This window comes from Andrena cerasifolii, chromosome 6 (genome assembly GCF_050908995.1).
Source record: "Andrena cerasifolii isolate SP2316 chromosome 6, iyAndCera1_principal, whole genome shotgun sequence".
Classification (NCBI taxonomy): Eukaryota; Metazoa; Arthropoda; class Insecta; order Hymenoptera; family Andrenidae; genus Andrena; species Andrena cerasifolii.
In genome coordinates, this window is record NC_135123.1 from 11,101,779 (window position 1) to 11,125,915 (window position 24,137).

At 49.5% G+C, this 24,137-nt stretch overlaps 1 protein-coding gene across 2 annotated transcripts in view; it reads right to left on the reverse strand.

Annotated features, from left to right (window-relative positions):
- The window catches only part of LOC143370483 (uncharacterized), an 84,911-nt gene that overhangs the window by 21,724 nt on the left and 39,050 nt on the right, over nucleotides 1-24,137 (reverse strand). Inside the window, exon 1 of one of the 2 annotated variants that reach the window (XM_076815667.1) lies at nucleotides 4,910-5,667. The exons of the other annotated variant lie outside the window; for it this stretch is intronic. The gene's annotated coding sequence lies outside the window, so the exon portion shown is untranslated. Of the gene's footprint in view, nucleotides 1-4,909; nucleotides 5,668-24,137 lie in introns of those variants that run through there. 2 annotated transcript variants of the gene reach the window in all.

Consider the following 24,137-nt stretch of genomic DNA (forward strand, 5'->3'; position numbering starts at 1 on the left):
ATTTATAAACCGGCCGGCGTCCTTTATCGCCACGGCTGTGAGAAAGTCCGGGACGCGGAGGATATAGAGATGCAGGTCGACGATGACAGGCGTCAGGGGCCCCCCCTGACGACCGGCTCTCGCACTCGCTCGCGCGCGATCTGGTTATCGCGGACGGGATCGGATAGGACGGCAGAGTTAAGCGCGGCACGCGATAATCTCGAGCGTGCCGACGGATTTTCAATGGCCGGCGTTTAGCAACGTTGATATTGGCCCGGGGCCAGCCTCGTAACAATCACCTTGACGACAACTTTCTAGAATCTCTGACGGAATACGATTAATTTGCATTTCAGCGTTACGAGCGCGCGCGGGCGCGCGCGCGCCCCGCCGTCTTTGTTGGTAAAAGTGACGTCGAGGTGAGCGCGGCCGGCCAGCGTCGGGGCGAAATCGTGCACGGCTCCGAGGCCTGATCGGTAATCGATAGTGCCTCTCTCAAGAAATTAGCACGAGTTTGTTTTGTTCGTTGCACCGCGAGAGCGCCGGGGATTCGGTGCGACTGGGAGGGTAAGTTGAAAAGGAAAAGTTGCCGGCTCGCACAGCTGAATCCCTTATTAAGATACAGTTTCCCCCGTCGTCGGGCGGGTTTGTTTTATCGACTGGTTGGATTGCGGGAGAGAGAGAGAGAGGGAAGTCACCTTCGAGATACTTTGCGGGGTATGGGATAGAATTTTGTTCCGTGGCTGCCCTTTTTCTGTCTAGCAGCGAGAATATCGTCGGCCTGAAAATCTGTATAATTCCCGATGATTAGGCGAGCCTCGAACGGAAGGAAGAGCGGAGGGAAGATGGGTACTAGGTTGAACGCTACTTCGAGCGGCCCACTTTCTTTACTTTCACGCTGCCGTCGTTCTTCTTTCGACGCGCCTGCTACTCGGGCTTCGTAACTCGGCGACGAGAAAGGCCCTATGGCGGACGTGCATACTTGCTCTGCTCGCGTACCAGCGCGCACACATGCGCGCTCCTCTAACCACCACCGTCGCACCGACACGCCGCTGACTCGAGCATGCACGCCCGTTCGCGACATGCAAGAGTAGCATCGAACAATTTCTAACGGGTTTTCGTTCTTTCGCGCGGGGAGTAGGGGGAAAACGCGATGCGACAGGCTCCTGCGTTTTTCACGAAGTCTTTTCTTTCGCGGTTCATCAGCCTAGTTGCACTGGGGTGGAAATTGCGGGAGGGTGCAGAATCATCGGTGCGAACGAAATGGTGATAAAGATCGGCAGCTGTTTATCGCGGACTTTGAATATGTAAGTAAAAGGAGCACTGCGTGATAAAAACAAGGAGCAGAATCGTGACGCTAATCAGGCGTAAAAGAGATCCCAATCACCGGCAATCGTTATCCAACGTCCTTGTCCATTGCGAAATACGTTTCACTTCGATGATCAAATGACGCGGTTCGAATGGTAAACGGTTTTATCGCGCGGAACAATTACGATACATAGAAATATTGCTTCAGCCTGTTGAAGAACTCGCGAGGGCAAGGTTTTCGTCGAAACGGCACCGTAGAGTATCGACGAAATGAACGGGATTTTCGTACCGTTAATTAGAGGAGTCCTCTCTGGCCGTCCATTGTTCCCTGATTCTTTTGAAAGCGTTTAACACACAAGGTACAGGCCCGAGTGTGTATACCCTTTCGTAAGTCACTTTGTAATTCAACGCAGATCTGGTATGCGCGATAATACCTTTGTTTAGAGTCTAGATCGTCGTCTCGATGCGCGAGCGCGTTCACGGAGAAAGAGAAACGGGCGGCCCGGTGTTGCATGTGTGTTCGCTAGTCAAACAGATGCGTCGCGTAGCCCTATGAAAGTGGCTATATGCTCTCTCGACCGGGACGTAAATAGTTAATAGCCTCTTGCTTGCGAGTCCGCTTCTTCGCGATACGTTCAAGGCGATATCTATCTTATCTGGTGGTCGCAACAGTCGAAAAGCTTCCGTTAGTCACTTAACCCCTCCTCTCGAAGGATATAGCTAATAAAGAACACACAGCTCAATATCACGAATTATATAATATAATAATACTCATCGAGCCTGAGGAGCTTGCCTCCTGATAACATCACCTAAAACATTAGATTGATTACGAAGAACGATTGAAAACATTTCATTACACTATTCAAGAATAAACCCTCTCTTTTTTTAATGGACTTCTAAAAACGGTCACCCATCTAAGCAGTGACCGCCTTCCGCGTTGCTTAACCTCGCTGATCCAAAGTAAACCACCGCTACCAGCACTGCCGCAGTCGTTTAAGTGTAATTACTTCATTTCCAATCATATATTTGTGCAACATGACTAACTATTGCCCATAATGGATTATCGAAAGAGACAATTCGCATCCTTTGTGGGCGAAAATCGAACTACGATTATTTTTCGAACTCGATTACTCGATGGAAGTTCCAATTTAATTGAAAAGTCCCAGCAGAGAATGCATTAGAAGCGGATGAAGCATATTCGGAATAACATCGCTTTCTTGGTCGTGATTAGTCGCTCGGAGCGATGAACACGCTCGATGACCGATACATTATCTAAGCGGCTGGTTATGCGCGCTGGAGCCTCTATCTACTGTTGACCGAGTGTGGGACGTCGCAAGGGACTGTGTCTCGGCAGAGTCGCAAATAGTTACGTCGATGCAGTCGTTGAATTTTAAATCACCGGAGAGAACACGCGTGTCCGAATGATATGATACATAACGCGTAGAATAATGCAGATTATACATGGCCTGCAGGAGGTCGCTAATGTACTTTTAACGAAACATTCCTTCCCTCGACTATCATCTCCAAAACCAATTACAAACCCTAAACAAAACGATTCGAAATTCCATTGAAAATTCTTTCCGCTAACAGAATGATAGCCTGCAATCCCCTGCTCGAAAATCAGCCGACGCATTTATCTGCACCGATCCGTGGGCTTTTCCTTTTCGTTTCTCTCTAAACACTGGAGCCACGTCAAGAATATAGCGCTCGCGCGCCAGGGAGAGAGAGAGAGAGAGAGAGAGCGAGCACAGTTACGTCTAAATCGTCCTTGAATGTAAGCGGAGACAACGCGCGAGCGAACCAGCCAGAAGAATGTAGCACACGTATATACGTTCCGTACAGGAACCTTAAAGGCTTCGATATGCATGTAACGATCCGCTCGGTGCCTGGCGAGAGAGCCGTTCCGCGATCAAGTGGCCAATGACATTTTACGTTGCACGTAAAATAGATTCGGACAGCCGGTGGTACCGGTGGCCCTTGTTACTGCCGAGTAGTCGGGGTTAATACGGTTTCCGCGATAATAACTCGTTTATGCTGGCTCCAACCTGCCCTGTTCGTAAATCTGCGCGCGGCATATGTTACATTCAAGGAGAGCGGCGGCGGGGGGCGCACGAAGAAGACCGCAGAAACGAAACCAGAATCGAGTATCGAAACGACCGTACGAAATTTTATTAGAACCCCACCGATCTCTGTTTTACGGATTAATCGTTTTGGATAGTCGATGGCGATGCGGGGAAGCATTTTTTAGTGATATCCGGTCTGTGCAGACTGTGCACCGCCAGGAAGTGACGCCGCTGTGACTCATCAACGCTAGAAACGGTTTGGAGAAAAATTATCGCGTCGCTCCGGTTATCCCTTGACCTACCCCGTCGCGGTGGCTCCGAGAAATTTCTCTTCTCCCTTGCCAGGGTGTTTTATTTATATTTATACCGTTTCTATTTTGTCTGTGGCGATGCAGATAGTAGATGCCTATGGATATTTTAATATAGCTCCTCGATACTCTTGGTCTTCATTTGTCGGTTATTAATTAAAGTCGAAATTTCGAGGCGAGAGTAAATTGATTGGCCAGGATAAAGAATGGAAACGAGATACGGATTGACCAAGATCATGCGTTACCGACTATAAACTGTACAAAATCGATAGCGGCCGAGCAATCCACTTAATGGCATTCCCTAAGCAGCCGCTCGGCGCGATAAATCGAAGGCTGCGGACTATTTAGATATGCCGTGACGATATATCGAGCGGTCGCTACAACACACCAGATAGAGGAGAGATTAAACGCTAACGAACAGCTTTCCGCGGTGTCCCGCCAAAAAGACACGGAATCGGACGTCTCGATCGTTAAACCTGTCGAAATACACTTCCGATGGTATCGAGCACTGCGCGCATTATCGTTCGGTGAAACAGAGAACGCGTAAACGAGTCCAATACACCGTAACTGCACCTGATAGACCCCTCGCGAAGAAAGTACAGCACCACTAAACGGAGGATTATAAGGTGGAATGATTTTCAACGATCCATCGTCATCTGGTTACAATGAGATCATCGCTCAAAGTGCGCGAAACGATTCGTCGTAAATGATTGAACGCCGCCCGCGTACGAAAACAATGATACGCCGTGCATCGAGAATCGACGTCCATAAGAAAGAGAAGAGAAAAAAAAAAGGAGATCCGTTGTGCAATGCTAACCTTACGCCCGCATTGTTCCACCGTGCAACGATACCGAACGGAGCGCGCCACCCCATTTTTCGAGCGATTCCCTGGTCGAGCTACACACTCCAAGGAGCACGGCCTCACGGTTCATCAATCCTCAAGAGTAACGCCCACGCGAAAAACCCTGTACCGACGTTTTTTCCCCGGGATTACGTTATCCGTCGATGATAGATGCTGTGTCATACGCATATAGCGCGTGATATCGCTTACTCCTGTCGCAAGATCATCGCGCGCGCGGGTAGAAGAGCCGAGGAAGCCAGCGGAGGGGTGACTGCCGCCAGGGGAAGCGGCGGAGGGGAGGGGGCAGCAAGAAGAACAGGAAACAAATAGGTGATATGTGTGTGCGTGAGTACGGAGGTTGCTCAACTTGACATCGGGTCCCGTGACGTCATGCGAAATGATTTTTTTTTTACCTCGGGACGAAAAGCAGCCGCTCCTCTCGCGCTGCTGTCCGCGGCGATGTCGATGACGGAGCGGAGAACACCGACGAGAGATGAGAATCCACCCGGTACAGAGCGAAAGGGGTGAGAAAGAGTGTTGACGGAGGGGACAGTGTTAAGTCTTGCTTCGCTAGGTCCCGGCTCTCTTCCTCCGCCGACTGGCAGGAGCACGTAGCCTTCTTTGTTCTTCCTTCCTGCTTTCGCAGCCACTCTCTCTCGGCGGCTTTACCACGCGCACAAACACACACACATGTACATGTGTACAAGTCGGGTCTGACTAACGGAACGAAGTTAATCGGAGCACGTTAGACTCTCTCGGCGTCCCTTCGTTCACTGGCCGCGGGGTCCCACTCCTGTTTCAATAATTCGGTCCGGCTCGCGGATAACGTCTCGATGCACCACTGTGGCTCGCGTTGCATCCAAGTGCAATCGCACGCGACACCCGACAGTCCCCGATTCCGTGTGCGGTCACTTACGAGAAGGCTCGAGCGCCCGATGGATGACCGAAGGACAAAGCGGGAAAGAGAGATGCGCACGTACGTGTACAGGTACCGCTTGTGTTATCACCACCACCAGCGTACCGGCCGTGTGCACGTATACGCGCGACAGAAGAAAACAGTGTTCGTTCCCCCGTTCGCCCCTATCCAGATGGCTTCCGACCGACGAACTGCACGAAAGCGAAGCCGGAGCACGACTGAGCGCGTATGCGAGCCGATACCGGCCGAGCGTGTGGCCCACGACGCGGAGATACCCGACCGAACGTCGTACCGCTACGACACGAGTTCCGAGTCGTCGGTCTCCCCACCCCGCCCGCTCACTCATCCTATCCCCCCTCCCCGCGGCACCGACCGACCCCTCGCCCATCCGTTCGTTCCTCGCCCAGTTCCCCTCCGCGCCGCCCGCCTATACTCCCGCTTAAAACCCGTACACGTCCTTCGGCGTGTACGACGTACACCGCGATTTTTCCTCCCATGATCAGCCACCATAGGCCTGCCACCGAAAACCTGCCCTACGCCCCAATAAAATCGCTAGCCTCTTTTCTCACGGAAATCAACGCTTGGGGTCCCGCTTTCATCGGAACAGGTGTGGGGCCCGGCGAAAGGTAGGGTGCAGCGGATCAGGGGGACACCGAGCGCGCATGAAAATTCAGGGCATTTCGGAATAACTATAGGGTCCCCTTGCGTTTCGCAACAGCACGCTGTCGCGTAGGCGCCGCGACGGGGATCTTGCGGGCTGTGTATTCCGTGCTTTCGAGCGGCCACGGCTCGCCAGCCGAATATCGTAGGTACGCCGAACCAAATGAACCGTCCGCAGAACCGGTAGGTTGGCTCGCGTTTGATTTAACGGCAGATAGCAAGGGTACATTACACCCGATGGGGCATACGCGGAATTTAGTAGATGTACGCGCGTGTAAGTACCGTAATGCGATATGATAATGCGCCCGTGCGCTTTTGTGCGAACGTCCACGTGAAATATCGCGCGCGGGCGTCCGCTCTGCGCGCCTCGGCGGAGGGGAAAAATAAAAAAAGGAGGAGGGAAAAAGCGAACAGAGCCGCTCGTATCGAAACATTAAACCTGTCCCCTTAACCCTTTGTTTGGTAATGTCGCTCCCAGCCGGCCTCGGTGTTCCTTCGCCGGCTGGCCGCTTTTGCGCGCAGGTTCCCAGTTCCGTTTCTACAATTACGCTGATAATTTCGCCTATGCATATTCATCGCGCCGACCAAATTCATTTGTCGGTCTGTTTTCGCGCTGTCTAGCCGGTTTCCCGAACTTTTCCACACGCGCGGCCTTATCTGAAATATGCTAATCCCCCCCCCGCGAGAATCCCGATGCTTCTTTCGAGCATTCCAGACGGGATACCTTGTTAGCTCCCGCGAGAACGCGTCGATCGCTACGAACGAGAGGCAAGGTGCGACTCTGTGTGTTTTGCTTATCAGCGGGTCGAGGCAATAGTATTAATACGCTCACCTCCCTTCTCGTCCTGCTCCTCTGTCCCCGCGCCGGTTCCACGCGCATCTCTCCCTTTCACCGAGTAAAAGCGAGCGATTCCAGGCGAACTGGATCCGCGTCCTGCTTTTTGGCACGAGTTCGAACGACGGAACTCGGATCTTTCCGCTTTTCCCCGCGCTCCATGTAATCTAATGAGAATCCAGCAGGCTCGCGGGAGGGGAGGGACGAGAGGGTTAAGAGTACTTTTGCGGCAAAGTCGGCGATGCCCCGCGCGTATTTTCTTCCTCGATCTTAAAGGGACCCTTTGCTCGGCTGTAGGGTTGCAACCCTTTTTTTACAGGAAAATACCGTAAATTTGCCTTTCGTGGAGTATAAAAAAAAGTAAAATTACTTTTTAATCTTATCGGTTTTTATTTCTTCCAAACATATTTTTTTTTGCTTTTAACGTTACAGAGCAAGTTTTTACTATTTTTAAATAACTCAGTGACATCATTGCGCTGATTATTCGTATTAAAATGTAAAATAATTAGTTCTTTATTAAATTAAGAGAGGCCTTGTTTCTCTCTCATGCCGCCACTTCACATTCATGACAGAGAAAACTTTCTCAGCAAATGCTGAGGTGGCACGAGCAGACGGAAGATAAGAAATTACATTGAGATACGTATGTATACAATAATATTGAATTACGTTTCACGGAATATCATTAATCGCGTAGCAAAGTATTTTCGCATACTTTATTGTTAGTCAAAAGTGTAGAGTACATTTGCGTATAATAACGTGGGATACTTTTTTTAAAGTACTACGGGTGGCAACCCTACACGGGGGGCGCATCGCTGAAAAGGTGACTCCTGTAGGACCGTTTTTTCCCCTCAGTGAAAATCGGGTGTTCTGATTCTTTTGGGCAAACTGGCCCCTTCGGCGTTCCTGGTACTGCTCGGGAATATTTGTTTCTTTTTTTTCTCTCTCAAGCACGTGTCACGTAAAGGTCACGAGAAGAAAGTGGGTTTAAAAATAAGCCACGGAACGAGGAAGTTATCGGTCGTTATTAAAAGAAATTATATAACGAGGTGGCGAAGGAAAGATGTCTCATCGGCGGCCTCGTAATTCACGAATCGGGCTACGCTTTTCGGCTCTGGCCGGCTCAACGTCCACGTATATCGCGCGTGATTATGCACAATGCGCGATACGCTATAGGGTAACAATTATGGACAGCATACGGGACATCGAATCACGAAATTGCGGCCAATCGATATTCGGCTTAAAATCTACTCGAAATCAGGTTTCACGGTTCGACGATGCAAGAAGATAACCCTCTCGTCGCGCGTAACTCGGGGGGAGCGTCCCTTCGGTGCGATAAGAATCGATAGCGGTAGACAATGGGAGTAATCTTGAGTTTCGACTTATTTTAGTTAAACACTATTCGCGACGAGTGGAATCGATATCGAAAATGGGGGCGAGGACCATCCACTGACGTGAATTATTCTAAAACCTAGAAATGCCACTCGCATATGGAACGGATGTAACATTGCATCTGGAAGGATGCATTATTAAGGAACTGGATTCGGGAATGGAACGCGCGGCGAGGGCCAAGTTTCGGTGGCCGCCTTTTGTCTCAAGTTATGCCGTAACGTTTCAGTCAGAGCTGGAATGAAAGTTATCCTGTGCTAGGACGAGGAAGGGTCGATCGGAGTGGGGTAGAGGGAGACGGGCGAGAGGAAGGCGGAGGGAGAAGGAGCGATGCGCAGTACAGGCGCAAAATAGACGCACCGAGTCCGTACTTGTTTGTACCTAGCGGTATTCGTTTTGCCTCGAACCGACATACTTTGCTGGCGATATCGACTCTGCTCGCTTTCCTTTCGCCTGTCTACCTCGATGCCTTTATTACAAAGCAGAACGCCAGGATAATCCTGACGCGAATGGGAAGCGGGAATAATTTCGCCCGAGAATACATTATTCTTCCTCTGGATGCGCTATTCGGTGTGTAAACACTCGACGAAATTGTCTGGAAGAATTTACGGACGGCCACGCGTATAAAACGAAGCCTCGCTCTCGAAGCTTGGAACCACGGGGAGTAGGCTGTGTGCGTGAGACACAATCATAGTCGTCGAGCGTCCCCTTCGAACGCCCATGTTCCACACCTGCCCAATATATTCAGCGAACGCTCATGTGCGCCCGTAGCGGACGAAGGATTAAATATCTCGATCGATATTAGCGGGAATCTTGTGCAGAAGACAGTAATCACAGGCAGGCTCCGTCGCAGCAGTCGAGTTTTTATTCCCGTAATCAACGCTGAACCTTGCCCATTTGCCGTTAACCGAGCCACTTTCTCGTATCGTTAACGCCGCCTCGGTTTACGCGCGCAATAAAATCGATGTTACTATTATGGACCGTGTCACGTATGTCGCGCGAAACCGCCTGGCATTAAGTATACTCGTCACATGCCTGCGTGACGTAGGACGCTAATATATCAGAGCGTTATCTGGTGGACGCGGTGGATGGAATCTAACCTTGATAATACACGTTTATCATGCCGCGTCTCGCTGATCGATTGCGCAATTATTCGTTTAATAGCCATGCAATGTTTCGCCTGCAACAGCAGGTACAATGGACGCGCAAACGGTCGCGAAACGGAAATTGGAATGAGCGCGCACCGGCGGGCCAGCGTCGATCCGCCGCATCGAACGGTCAACGACGCTCTGACTCGCGCGCACTTGCACTGCGCAACACGTGACCACCGGCCCGACCGCGGCGGTAGAGGGGAGCCTTTTCCCTTGAGTTTCGTGCACGAGTAATGACAATCGGGGGTGCGGGAGAAGGTGTATGATTGCAACGTGATTTGAATCGGGACTGAAAATGAACTCCGTTGAATATCGTTACGCGGCACCTTGAACCGTTTACCCGTCACTGTTATGACAAATGTCGAATAAGTGGGGAGAGCCGAGGAAGGGGAACAGGCGGTCAGAAACACTGTAGCATCGTGCCACAAAGCAGTGCCGTGGAAGCTATGTGAAGAACTTTGCGCATCTTCCCCAACTCCTAACCGAGACCTAACCCAGACTCACAGGAAGCAGTAATATATATGAACTACAATTCGACGAATTGTGCTCGTTGATTTCCCACAATAAACTCCCTCCCTTTTCCAGCACCGAATCGAAGGTGGTCAAGCGATCGATTCGAACTGCAGAAATTCTAGCCTGGACAAGCGAGAATCTCCCATTGCTGCACGGGTGTATCGCGCGGTTATTCAATTTCGTGGCAACGAGATACGCGCGCTGCCGAGAAGAAAACGAGTACCGCTACGACACGAGTTCCGAGTCGTTTTCTCCTTCACGCGGTTTGCCGCCCCTCCGCCCGCCCCCCCCCCCCTCCCGCCCCGGCCCCTCAACGACGTAGGAACGAACCTCTCTCCCTTCCACCGCTCGTTCCTCCTCTCGCTCTTCCCCTCGCGCCAGTACTCTGCCATTACTATATACCATCTCCGCTTCCTCGACCGTCCTTCGTGAGTACACTGCAATTTTTCTCGGTTAGCGGCCGGGGTCGTTGAGGCCAAACATGAAAATCAAACTCCAAGGAAATTCCTGATTCCGACCGTGCCGCCGGTCGTGTCTCTCCTACCGAGGGAGTCTACCGCGGGACGAAACTGGAAGCCCTAGTCCCCCTATGCGTCCACGTTATCGCGCTCCATCGTGTCCCAGGGTCTCTTTTTGGAAACGTTCGACACGGTGTTACACGCCGTCGAAGATACCGTCGGGGAGCGGTGAATACGTGTACTGGAACGCTCCTTTCGAGTCTTAATCGATTATTAATTTAATGAAAGACGCCGTGGATATTAATTATCGAGTTGGCGCATAGGAAATTTACGATCGCTGATGCAGTAACGCAGTGTTTCCCAACCTTTTTTGGTAATCTGCGAACGACCCGCTCCCCATATAAGGTAACAAATTTAATAAGGTAAAGAAAGAACATTGAAAACAGGTGTTTCGTAGTTTAATTCTAACTTAATAATATTTAAAAAAAAATAAAGAATAACCGTGGAGACTCCCCAGAAAACACTTCGCCATCCACAGGTTGGGATTCACTGCAGTAACGATTGCTAACGTTGGCTTACGACTTAAGAAACGCCACAGACTGAAAAGTATACAGTATTTTCGTTCGAACTTCCCTGAAACGGTAATTTGAGATGCAACGACGCGGTATATTGTTCCAAGAAGAAGGAGCTTGTAATAATTAATCAGTTTTGATTCGCAGTGGGTTGCAGCTAAAGGGTAAAAGCCCTTGAAGCTCCTCGCCTAGGTGAATCGCGGAATCGAGAGCTCCGCGGGGATAGGATTGGCGGAAAACCAACAAGCGAAGCGACGATGCCCGAAGAGGAGCGCGCGGCGCGGAAACGGAGAGGAAGAGGATCGGGGCGGTGTGCCCGCGAGGAGGGAAAAACGTGAGTCAGGACTCGTTTCGTAGCGGGGCTGTTGGGATCGTTGTACTCTCCGGGTGTCTCGTAATTGAACAGACACGAGCCACCAAACTTCCTGAGTCCGTTCCGTACGGGGCGGAGAGGCCGCGTCCCTATTTCTGGCCCGTTCCAGGCCGAATCCTAGCGGGCTGCCTCTTCACCCGCCCCAGGATTAGAAGCTTGTTTGTCCTCGCCCGTGGAATCCTCCTGGTTTCCGCTTTTGAGCAACGATTTCCACCCGTATCTATTTTTACTTGTTGCAACTCGGAGGCCCGTTCCTGGCCGCTAATCCTTGTCTCGTGCCTTCGACGCTGCTCCAACGGTACGATTCTTGAACACTTAGGTCGATCGAAGCTCAGCGTTTCTGAATTTGTCAGGTATAACTGTCCTGGCGATATGACCCCACCAGTTTGGTTCCAGTAGAGGGCAAGCAAACTCGGGGAGCATTGGCATGTTTTTGGAACAGTTTGCTATCCTACATAAATATATGCGAACGTGTGTTTGGATGTTTGTTATACAATACTGAATCACGTCGCAACTACGCAACCGATCTTTCTGAAACTTTGTATACACGCAGTCTAGGACCAGGAATAACATATAGGATACTTTTTATTCCGATTTTTTTAACCGGTCTGGACGAAATTTTGTATAATTACTCTCTACAACCCTTCGGAAAATATAGGCTAACATAAAATCTAGACATCCTATTCTTCTATTTTCACCCCCTTGACACTCCGTGACAATCAAAGTATAATATAAAAATTAACATTTTTACAGTTGCTACAAGTATCCCAACGTAATATTGTATCTTTTGTGATTGTACCACAAGTGTCAAAATGTATAAAATTTGTACCTTTCTCCTTCTTTAATACATGCTAAGTAGCTACCAATGTTACCCCGTAGGGTAGACCGGGGGCGGCAGTAACACTTTGACTTTGGAATACGATTACGCAAGAACTTATACAGTTACAGCAAAAGTTTTTATACTAAAATGTTACTTACTTATCTGACATTATTGAGACACAACAGATTCACTGTATGTCAAGTAATACCCAGGTTATTAATAAAAAATGAGAAGCGGAGAAAGTGTTACAACCGACTCTGACCCCGGCTTTTGAACTTAAATTATAAATTTTGATTAACGAGGGATTTAGAAGTAATAAGTAACGATCGGTATTACTTTAAAAATGGCTAGATTAAATATTAAAAAAAAACACGTACTTGCAAAGGGAGTATTTATATTACAATTTTAAATCAGTAAGGAAAAGTTACTTTAGGGTATCGAAAATTTATTTTCTTCGCTATACATGTTTATTGTGTATCTATACTGCTAGGCCATGGATGTGTGTATTCCAAATGACATTCTTCATCATGTATCCAAAATTTGTGTTAATATCTATCATACGTTTCGAGATATTTAACGTGTTACAATCGCCACCCTGTTACTATCGCGCCCGGTCTATCCTACCGTATACGTTCCCTCAGTTTACGGTACCTACCAGCGAGGTGTTCCCTCCGAAGAAAAGGGAAACTTGAATGTCATACCTGTGGCCCCGTGAACGACACAGTGACGATCCGTCGAAGGCCACGGCTTCGAGGCTGAGAATCCCCGAACTAATTTATTCCGAAATATTCATGCGACGACGTGGCTACCCAGCGGTCGTGACCAACTGATGTATACGAGCTGCGATACCCCTACGATAGGTACCTGCGCTTAGAAACTGTTCTCCTTCCGATGGATACACGAGGAATTCTGTTTAAAGGAAGAAGCTTTGCCGCGAAGCACTGTTGCAGCTTTAATAAGGTGGACTCTTAAGTCACCCCCAAACGAACTCTCGGAGATAGCGGCACCGGAACGGGTCGATCCGCGATTCGATCGTGGAAGAGTGGTTCCTCGGTCGGCTGAATCGAAATGGAGAGTCGTGGCGCTCGGAAAGCAAGTACAAGCTTTGACCGTGTCTCCGTGGGATCGTGGCGGGATTAGCGAAGGGTTAAAAGGGTTAAACATCCAAGACCTTTCGAATTCGAGGGGTCCGCGGCTCGGGGAGCGGTGGCCCTCCTCTGGCTTCCCTCTCGTGGATTCATACCGGCGAGAGAGCGGCTGTTCGTTGATTTCACGGGAAACATTGAGATTTAATATCTGGGGAAGGACGTCGCGGTGTGGCCACTGGCGGAGAAAGGAACTTCACCGTAGAGAGAACAGCTCGAAAGTTGCTACACGCCGCTTTGCGTTTCGTAACTGAACCGTATCCGACTCTGTACACCCACTGTATCACAGATTCTTTTTTCTTTAAATTCAGCACTAGGGCGGAGCGATACTATGTAGGCGAAAATTTAAATTTGAATTTTCAGTTGGCCTGGGTGCGAGATAGTTGCCTTTTGATTTATTAAACACAACTGTAAAAAAAAAGTGGAAAAATATTCATGTTTGCTGGTTCATTTTTCTCCTAAAAATGATTATATAATCGTACTATATAGGCGAAAATTTAAATTTGGAGTTTCAGTTGGCCTGGGTGCGAGATAGTTGTCTTTTGATTTATTAAACACAACTGTAAAAAAAAATTTGGAAAATATTCATGTCTGCAGGTTCCTTTTTCTCCTAAAAATGATTATATAATCATACTATATACGCGAAAATTTAAATTTGAATTTTCAGTTGGCCTGAGTGCGGGATAGTTGTCTCTTGATTAATCAAACACAACTGTAAAAAAAATTTGAAAAAATATTCATGTCTGCAGGTTCCTTTTTCTCCTAAAAATGATCATATAATCATATAATCATATAATCATATAATCATTTTTAGGAGAAAAAGGAACCTGCAGACATGAATATTTTTCCAAAATTTCTTTACAGTTGTGTTTGGTTAATCAAAAGACAACTATCCCGCACCCAGGCCAACTGAAAATTCAAATTTAAATTTTCCGCTCCGCCCTATTGAGCACTTGATAACAAAAATTGAAAGTTTGAAAAAAAAAATATAGAAACCTTCTTGCACCTTGTGAAGCACAAGGCTTCCCCCAGCCACTTATCTGGTAACCTACCCACGGACTACCAATAACTCAGCTTTCCGTGATTCGAAGGATCACGGTCTCGAAATCGTGTGACGCTATGGAGTTTCAAAGAAGTCGTCCTTGGCGTAGCGCGCCGCTGGGGTCTTTCGACTATGAGTTCCACTCGGTCCAGCTACGCGGGCTCCATCGTTCGTGAAAATATGTCGTGCGCGGCGAATAAATTGAATGGTTAGTCCTGACGATTCCGGCGGCTAAGGGGGAGGTCTGGGATCGCGTCCTATAACCGATGAATATATACTCACGGTTCGGCGCACCGCGGAGGGTTGTAAAGGACGTCGCGAGCCCGGCCGAAAATCGGCTCCCGCTCGGCCGCCAACTTGTGTCCGGGCGTGCAAAGTTGTTCCTCGGACGGAGGAGCCCGAGCCTTCCATCGGCAGATTGCGAGTTCCACGATCGGTCGATCGAATGGAATTAAACCGGCCGCAACGCTGACAGTCCCACGGGAACGCGGTATTTGTAACGCAGACGGGATATTTCTACGTCCCACTTGGCAAGTATGATAGCCGATAGCTAATAAAAGAGTCACTTGCATATCGCCGTATCGCACGCAGAGTTGTAGAAATAAATGCGTGGGCGTGGAAGCCCCGAATGCATGCACCGTTATATTTTATACCGCGCGGATCTAACTTGTACAAATGGCCAAAGACAATCGAGGAGGCTTTACGTAACCACCCACGAAATTTTCATTAGCGCGTCTGCGGGCATCGGACAACAGCTGCCGTTTCGAAAGTGACGAGGAGGGTTGGCCGAAGCGCTGCCCCGCGCCACGCTCGGCGCACGGATTGGCATCCAATAATATTACACGAAAGCATCGGCTAAAATCGTTTAAACAGGGATTATCCAGTACACGAGCCAGAACAAAAGGCTGCTGTCCTCCTTCCGCCCGCCGGCGGACCAGAGAAAGAAAGATGGAGACGAGCAGGAGGGCTGGATGCAGTCGGTAAGAGGGACGAGGACGGCGGAGTCGAGTAGTCGAGTAGTCCTGGCTCGCGTCTGTCCTTCCTGCGCTGCTATTCCGTCCAGTCGCGCTCTCTCGCTCGCGCTGCTCCTCTTGCACGCAGCTTTCGAGCTGCCCCGCCGCCACACCGCGCTCTTCTATTCGAGACGCTCGATATTTTAATTCCTGCCGATCGACCGGCCGTCTCTCTCCGGTAACCCACCTCTGAATATCATTTTCGTCGGGAAAGACGCGCCGGAAATACCGCGCGATATCGACGATTACTTGGGAAAAGTTGTCTCGCGTAAAAGTGAGCAGGAAAATTGGAAACTGCGAGTAAAAAGCAAGCCTTTCTCCCTTTACTGTACACGCGGAGTGAATATTCTGGATTGGATCGACGTGAAAGTGTCCCCTCTCTGTAAAACCAAGCGAATCCCAGATCGGTTGCCGTTTGCGGTAAGCCGTGTGCGGGTATTGTTGACCATAGGCTGTTACCGATATTCGCCGACGCCTATGCGCGTTCCCCGCACGCGTTCCGAACGGTCACGAGTTCCGACGCCCGAAGGGTCGAAATTCGACTTGATCCTTCGCCCCCTTAGGGCAGCATTAAAAATTTAATTACACGAAAGAAGCTCGTGCATGCCGCCGTGTGTCTGCAGAGTGACAGAAAGTGCTCCCCGTGAATAACTTATAACGGATGGTAAAGAATTCAACGGGCGCCACGGTTATCCTAATATCGAGGTTAACCGTTGCATTCGAAGGAGACCTCTGAATCGAATACTTGTAATAATTGTAAGCAACGTGGAACGTTGAAACGGCGGTACCGTTACCGGCGTTCGTTTGCAACAAATACGCAAGCCCCGAATGCACGCAAGGAGAGGACGTTGCGCGATATAGTTAGGTTCGTTCGTAGGTAAGAAGTTCATCAGCTGGAGGGAGAGGAACTGAGAGAGAGAGAGAGAGAGAGAGGGAGGGCGAGAGTGTGTAGCGCGAGAGGAAGGGAGAAAGGAAAGACGAGTCCGTGAGTCGCGTTGTTCCACTTCGTCCCTCAAACTTCGCCGTCTCCTCGCTCGCTCTCTCCCTCGCTCCCTCTCCTTCTCTCGAAGCCTCTCCGCTACAGAGAGAGAAAGAGAGGTTTTGTTCTGGTTCGTCTACCATTCTTCCTTGTACGATTGTCACGTGCCTCTTTTTTTCCTTCTCTTTCCCTACCGGTGACATCTGTCCCCGTCTCGCTCGCGCGCACACACGATTTTATTCCTCTTTCACGCGCACCGGCCACGGCTCTTATCCTTCTCGTCGAGTTTCATTCTCTGTTACTCTCTAATGTTCGTCACTCGTTTTTTCCTCCCTTCACCCTTGCGCGTGCATACACCCACTCTTTTTCTTACGATCCCCTGTCCCACTCGTTTCGTCCAGCCGTCTCCTTCCACCCAACCCCCGGTTGGAAGCTAACTCGATCCTCTTCGCTCCAGCTCGCATCGGTCCTCCTGTTCTCTCTCATTTCGCTGCTATTTACTCCGCTGTCTCGCTCTCGCCCGCGACAGACGTTCCTCGCCTCTCCGTCGCTCGTCGACGCTCCGGCGCTGTGTCTCCCTCCGCGGCTCCTTCTCTCTCCGCGGGCTCTACAGGGTGATTAACCTACCCCGACGACCTCAGATTACTCGCGAACCGTTCGACGCACGAAATACGTGGCCAGCGACAGAAACCACCGCGATGGGGGACGCGGGCACGTAACGCAAACGATCAATTTGTCGCCTTCTTGTTTCCGTCGCGAGGCAGCGCGGCCGAGTCGGGTGAATCACCCGGTAGATCCCCTTTCTCTCTCTTTGTTTGCCCCCCTTTGTCCGTCCTTCTCCACCGCTGCTGCGGAGGTACGAATACACACAGGCAACGCAGTTGCGTTCGGCCGCGCGTCAGTGTGGACCGGCAATCTGTGAACAGCCGGTTTAAGCCCAGGGAACGAGGAGGAAGAGGCGGCGCGGCGATCGATTTTCATCGTGTTTCAAAATTCTCTATGCGCATCCTGGCCAGGAACTAACCACTTAGAACCGAACGTATCGACGACCATTTTTATCCGACCGACACGCCCCCGAATTGACCCTTAATTCGTTTCTCCGTCTTCGGTTAACCTCCATCGATTTCCCAGTCACCTTACCGGACGGAGACTGGCGTATCTACTCTCCCGTCCGTCCTCGCGATTTGATAAACACAACCGGTCCCCCTATCCACCGCTCCACCTCCCCCCACCCCCATGGGGCCACTCGACGAAATCGAAGATACTCCGGCGCGGAAAAATGACGACACTGACGGAGCGTCGAGTATCCTTCCTCCCCGAGATTAATTAATGAGGCGATCATATAGCTGGCCGAATAACAAGTCGCACGGTCGATTTCCATCGGACCTCGGGTGGCGGCGGCGGGGGGGGGGGGGATCGTTAAGCTCTCGGCTAATCTGTGAGCAGACGAACGTCGGGTAATTCCGCTAACACGCTCTATGGAGTGTTTATTGAAGTAAGATTTAGTGGAGGCTCCTTCACCCCTCTCCCTCGAGGAGTTCGCATCTTTTAGCGCTACCCGCCGAGCGCTACAGATTAAGACGCTGCGATTCTTTCCCCGATTATCTCGCTCCCTTATCGACCTTTACCTTCCCCCTAGACTAGCGATCTCTATCGAATCAGATTAAGCCGCGTATTCACCTGCGCATTCGCCCCGAATGTGCATTCGGCGCGCACCGATTTTTTGCCCGTTCGGAGCTCAGCGCGCATTCGGCGCGCATTCGGCGTGCGTTCGGGGTTGAGTGAAATTTGCGGCGTCCTTTTCATGGTATTGTTCGGACCCGAATGCGCGCTTTGATGGACCGCCAACAAGCGGATCGGCCCGAATGCGCGCCGCGCCCCGAACACGCGCCGAACACCGGACGAGCAAAAAATCGGTGCGCGCCGAATGCACATTCGGGGCGAATGCGCAGGTGAATACGCGGCTTTACTCTCTCGAAATGGTTACAACCCTGCCGCCCTCGTCGATGCACAAGAAATTGATGGGACCCTTTGGTCGCGCTGAGGAATAAATTGGCGAGAAAAAATATAACGATAAAAGCAATTGAATCGCGCGAAGTGCGAAAGAGAGGCTGCGATATTGTTACACTTTATTCCCGACGATCGCGGCCCGACCACTTCGCGATTCATTGGCCTCCGTTACATTACGGGCGCACTGTGTTTCGTCGGAGGTCAATTCACCCCCTCCAGGCACAGCGGCGGCTCACGGGGGCTCGCTCTCGTTCGTTGTCGGCTTTCTGGTTAATCGGCTGCGGTTATTCGTAAATATTGAAAAGCGTGTTTAGGCCCTTTCCACGCTCACCGACCCCCCCCCAACCCCCAACCTTTGTACGGTCGATCGTTGATTTTCGGCTGAGGAGCCGCAACTTAATTAAACATATTCGCGGTCCATAGATCCAAGAACCTCGACGCGCGCGTTATCGCGCACCGGCGCCAGTATAAAAACAGTTATTCCTTATCGCGGTGATTGGTGGTAGATAAAAATTCAGTGGTGAAAAAAAAAAAACGAGGCAGCCGTTCGTTGTTGATGGCGTTGAATGCGGACGAGTATAAACGAGCGAAAATAGAATTGAATATGAACACAGTCGCGGAGAAGGAGAGAGCGGTGCGCACAAAGGATTAATAACACGTGGGAAATTATTATTTCAAATAGCGTATATACGGGGTTAACCGAGTTGCACCCTCGACCTGCCTCCGTCAGTGATTGTAGGGGCTGTTTTGACGGTTCTCAATGGAAGCCTCGGCTCCGTTGCTCTCTATGCGCCAACCCCTATTTTCTACCTAGGTTACTAACCTCCCTTGACTGATAGAGGACCCCGTACTTTCCACGTCTTTGGATTCTCGAAATCCTACAGTTTATTTTATTTCCGATTGTATAACGAACCCCCCTTACCACCCCTCGCTTCCCTAAATTACTCCCCTACCCATTACACCGGCATTTTAATCAGTGCAAACTGCGAATACTTGTAGTTATTGGGTTTCTATAGCTCAGTGGCGCAACCAGGATTTAATCTTGGGGGGAGCCGAGTTGAAGGAACGAAGATATTTTCAATGCGAATTCAATGAAATTCATTAGGTGATTATAAAGATTTATTTATTTACGAAATCTAGCTTTCTTTTTCTATTTCCAAAGCTCTTGAATCACTTCAGTCGTGGTTACATTAATCCCCCTTACTTGGGATTTGAATAATCGTGGAAGAAATTGAAAGGAGTTTGATGGGAAAGGATGGTCGGCCAGTGGCGGATTCAGGAGCCTTTCTTGGAGGGGGCGAAATATGTGAAAGTACCTAAGTACATTTTTTAACTTTCTTTCACAAGATTTACAATTTGCTTGTAATTTATATTGTAATATTTCTATCTGATACTATAACCTAAATAATTAAATCCACATAATTATTTATACGGAATAGTACACAGTGTCATATTTTTTTAATTTTATTACTCTTGAGGGAGGCGATCGCCCCTATCGCCCCCCTCTGGATCCGCCCTTGTGGTCGGCCGATGTTTATTCTTCAGGATCGCGGTCTACGCCGCCTCGATCCCTCGAAATCTGATCTCGCTCCTCTCCGTGGAAATACAAGTTGTGCAGTAAGAGGCATTGTACACCAGTCCCCTGTGCAAATCGATAAACAGGCGTTCCGAAGATATCGACATCGGCTTTTTTCCTCGCGCGCACCTGCCGCACGCTACCTTCTATTTCTCCTTGATCATTCGATCGCCCGTTTCGCCCGGCGACGACGCTCGGATGAGCCCGGCGAATAAATAAACGCCCGCTCCCGGCAGCAACGGCGAGACACCGAAGCCCTTTGAGAATCGTTGGTCGTTAGACTCGTTAAAGCCGGGCCACGTGTCGCGGAGGACGATGAAGAAAGAAAAAAAAAGGAAGTAGAAGGATTTCACTTTCCACGGGAGAGGTTCGATTCTCTGCTCGCCGAGCACTCCGAGCGGCCCTTACCTCTCCAGCTCGACTTTCACCTAACGTTATGCAAACGACAGAAAATTCGAGCGACCGACCGCGTGTCCCTTGAATTCCCAGCGACGACTCTCCGCGAATACGCTGGAACTCCCCCCGAGCGCGGAAATAAAGAGGAATTTCGAAAACAGTATAAAACAAACGCACGCGAACAGAAACCAAAGCCCACCCTTAAAACTTAAAGCCAAGAAGCGAGCCTCCGTGGAAGAGGAGCGACATTAAAAACAGGCAAGGGAGAAAGGAAAAAAATAATCGCGAGGTCGTAGGAAAATTCCGTGGCCGGCGGATTTTTCCAAATCGACGAGTCTGATTACGCGAAGCGGCCTGGGCCGAGTTCATTAAAACTTGATGTCAAATCGCTGGTAAAACACCAACGACTGAAAGAGGTTAAGGACCTCTCGTTTTCTTCTTCCCGCCCTTTCCCCGTTTCGAAGGCGCCTTTTGCAAGCCAGCTTGGGCCCGGTAATCGGATTATTTTGGTGTGGTGCGTAAAACACGCTCGTTATCGGACGACGCCGCGGAGCGGTGGGGGGTGGACCGCTACAGGATAGGGAGCGAGCGCCCACCGACAACATCGCCGACGTCGACGACGACGGCGGCGCTACCGGCGCCGACAGCTTTTCACAGTTAGTCGCGCCATGCCGGAAGATCGATCAGCATGGATGGTCTCATGCTTGATGTGGCTATTACGCTTGTATTACCTGAATCACGCTATCGGAATCGCCTCGCTCGCCCCCGGCATTCTTTCGCAGAGCAGGCTAGCCTCTTCTCCCCACTCGGGCTTACAGTATCGCGCGTCTTCGCACAAATCATGTCCAAGCCTCCATCTGTCCCCACAGCAGCGATTTATGATCAAAGGCTAATCCCAGGGTGAAGAAAAAACTGGATCGAGCACGGCGACCGCACCGGTCGGTATAAAATCGAGACGCGGGTAAACGTGGAACAACAAACCGCACGCTCTGATAACTCCGCGTTTCCCGATGGGTTAGGTCAGGGACTAGGCTAGCAGCAGTTCTTTCCAATTCGGATGTCCATGACTGTGTGACTCTTTTTTATACTTGCGGTTCGGTGTTGGAAGTCGGAGAAGTGGTGGGTGAACACTTTGTTCTTGATGAGGAGTGTAGAGTGTTACGGTTATCAATTCTCGCGATTACTGTGTTAGGAAACCTATTTAAGGATTTAAGAAAAATGTATAGATAATAGAATTAGAAATAAGACGCGCGAGTGTTATGAAAATTATGGAAAACAAAAAGAAATAGTTTTGGAATAAAATCAATTTTTTTTAAGTGGGGCCCTAGGAGGAGCCTCTGGGGCCCAGGCGGCGACTGCTCATTGGCCGCCCGTTAAATCCGCCCCCGACTGAGCAGGTCCGCTTCTCTTCAGAAATGAGATTTTGGTGATTGCTAAAAGACACTTGGCATTTGTTAAAGATGAGAGTCTCATCTTTGAAAAAACAGTGGACTTGGGCAGTCTTGCCATGCGTAGGGTTTCTAGAATTTGTAAGCAATTTCTTTTCCGCTTTTGTAGAAACGTGAGTTTTTTTTTTCTCCAGCGCATTAAATAAATAAGGTACTACGCGGGAAAAGTGTCATTAGCTTTGTTCGATATTCACAGGCGGTGCAGTCACATGCTTCGCGAGTAATATAAAAGGAGAGGAGTTGAATATAAAACACGAGTGTAACTCGCAGGAAATTCGTTGATCGTTCTAGCGCGATACAAATATCACGGGTGAGCCTCTAATGAAAACGGTCGAACGCAAGTGGAAAGCCGTCCTTCGTGTCGCCTCCCCGGCTTTTCTTCTCTCCTTTTTTCCCGGCCCCTCTTGCCGCCCCCCTCCCCCGGCCCAGCGCCACCCTCTCGTCGAGCGTTCCCCTCGTTCTCCTTCTGGCCGCTCCATCGACTTTCCTAGGGATCTCACGGATAATGTATAGCTTTCATTCCTAAACCATACAGGCCGCGTTCCCGGCGACTCGTGAATTCTAATAAACAATAACTTTGCCTCTCCTCCGGCGATTACGCGTGCCATTTCCATCCGCTTTTCCTTCTTCCCAGCCTTCTTTTCCAAACGAGAAATCGCTTGGTATTATTTCTTCGGCACACACGCGGAGACAATTTTCCCGTGTACATAAGTAAATAAAAAAAAAAGAAAGTGAGTTCGAGAAGCGTAAGTTCGACAGTGGATCACCTCGAAGAGGACAGAGGAGCTTTTTTTTTTATCAGAGGGTGAATAATAAATATACCTAAGGTCGAAGCCAGATATATTGGCCGGTGAATTCGTTTTCGCGAGCAGCGCTCGAGGAGAAATCAACCACCACCACCTGACGATCGTGGATTTGTCAGTTGGAGTTGCGTGGCCACCGAAGGGTGCGGTGGGGTAGCGTGAACGCTGCTCGGCTCCGCCTGTAATGTAGCTGTGTGGCTCTTGTTTACTCTTAACGCAATAGTTGTGTGCGTTACGAAGTTACGCGCAAACCAATTCGAGATGAAGCTATCGAGAAGGAATCAAAGTTCTGACCTAACGCGCACCTATTCTGATATGTGTACCATAAAGAAACTTGAAAAAAGTAAAAAAATTACGCCAAGCACGTGAAATCAAATAAATCACAAAGAATAGAAGATAATAATAATTACAAAATAAAAAAAGATATGAAATCAAAATGAGCTGCAAGTACATAAAGGTAAAGATAAATACAAATAAATATTTTAATACGAATAAATATTTTATTCAAAACACTTGGCCAGCACGATTCTTAAGAGACGAAGAAAAATCTTAAAATTTCCGAGTGATCCATGAGACGATCTTACGATATCTCTGTTATGCGCGGAGCGATTTTATTGAAATTGGTCTTATTCGAAAGCTTATATGCGGTTTACATAAGAAAAATGCCTTTAAATTTAGGAAATATTGCAGGCGCGATGAGATATTAATGAAATAAGTTTCAGGTTAGGTTGGAATAGCCCGGCGACGAGTAAATGATAGCGGTAGCGACAGTCGACATATACAGGGTGTCTTTTCTGTAATTTCTACGCTGAGAGCTCGGTTTGGCCTACACGCCAGAAGCTCGCCACTATCCCCACCACTTCTGGCTCACTCTTTTTTCCGCGCAGGCGAGAGCGAGATGGGAAGAGAGCGAGTAAGAAACCGTTGAGAAAAGGAGCGCCGAGGCATGCAAGCTGTGTGGTGGGAGAATACCCCTCGCGAAACTCACCGGCCAATATATCTGGCTTGGACCTTAGGTGCACTGGTTGGAATATAAAACGAGAGAGAACAGCGCGAGGGCCAGAGATACAGTTTCCTTAGACGCGGGCTTAAAGAAGTGAAAGTTAATTTTTTTTTTTTCAACGGGTCGCTTACAAAAGCGTAATTGCACGGTTAGCCAATCGAGCGATCATTGTTTGAGCGAAATGATAGATCCGATCGGGGCATCATTAAGCAGCGATTGCGCAACCGACCTGGGCGTTTTGCATCTTCCTCGGGGGACGGCTGCACGCTGTATGTGTAACGCTCCGGCCGTGCTTACTGCTGCTGCACACGCGTTATTAATACACGTCGAAGAACGTGTGCCAACAATCGTGATTTATCGCCAGTCAACCGCTACCATTTATGTGTACTCTGTCAACATTAACTTCTTCGCTGGAGCGCATTAATCACCCTGTGTACATTACAATTAACATGGACGCTTCTTCTATCCCCCCCCCTGATTTGCAAATACCACCTACGGACCTACGCCGAGCTTCTACGATTCCTTATTTATCCACCGAACGT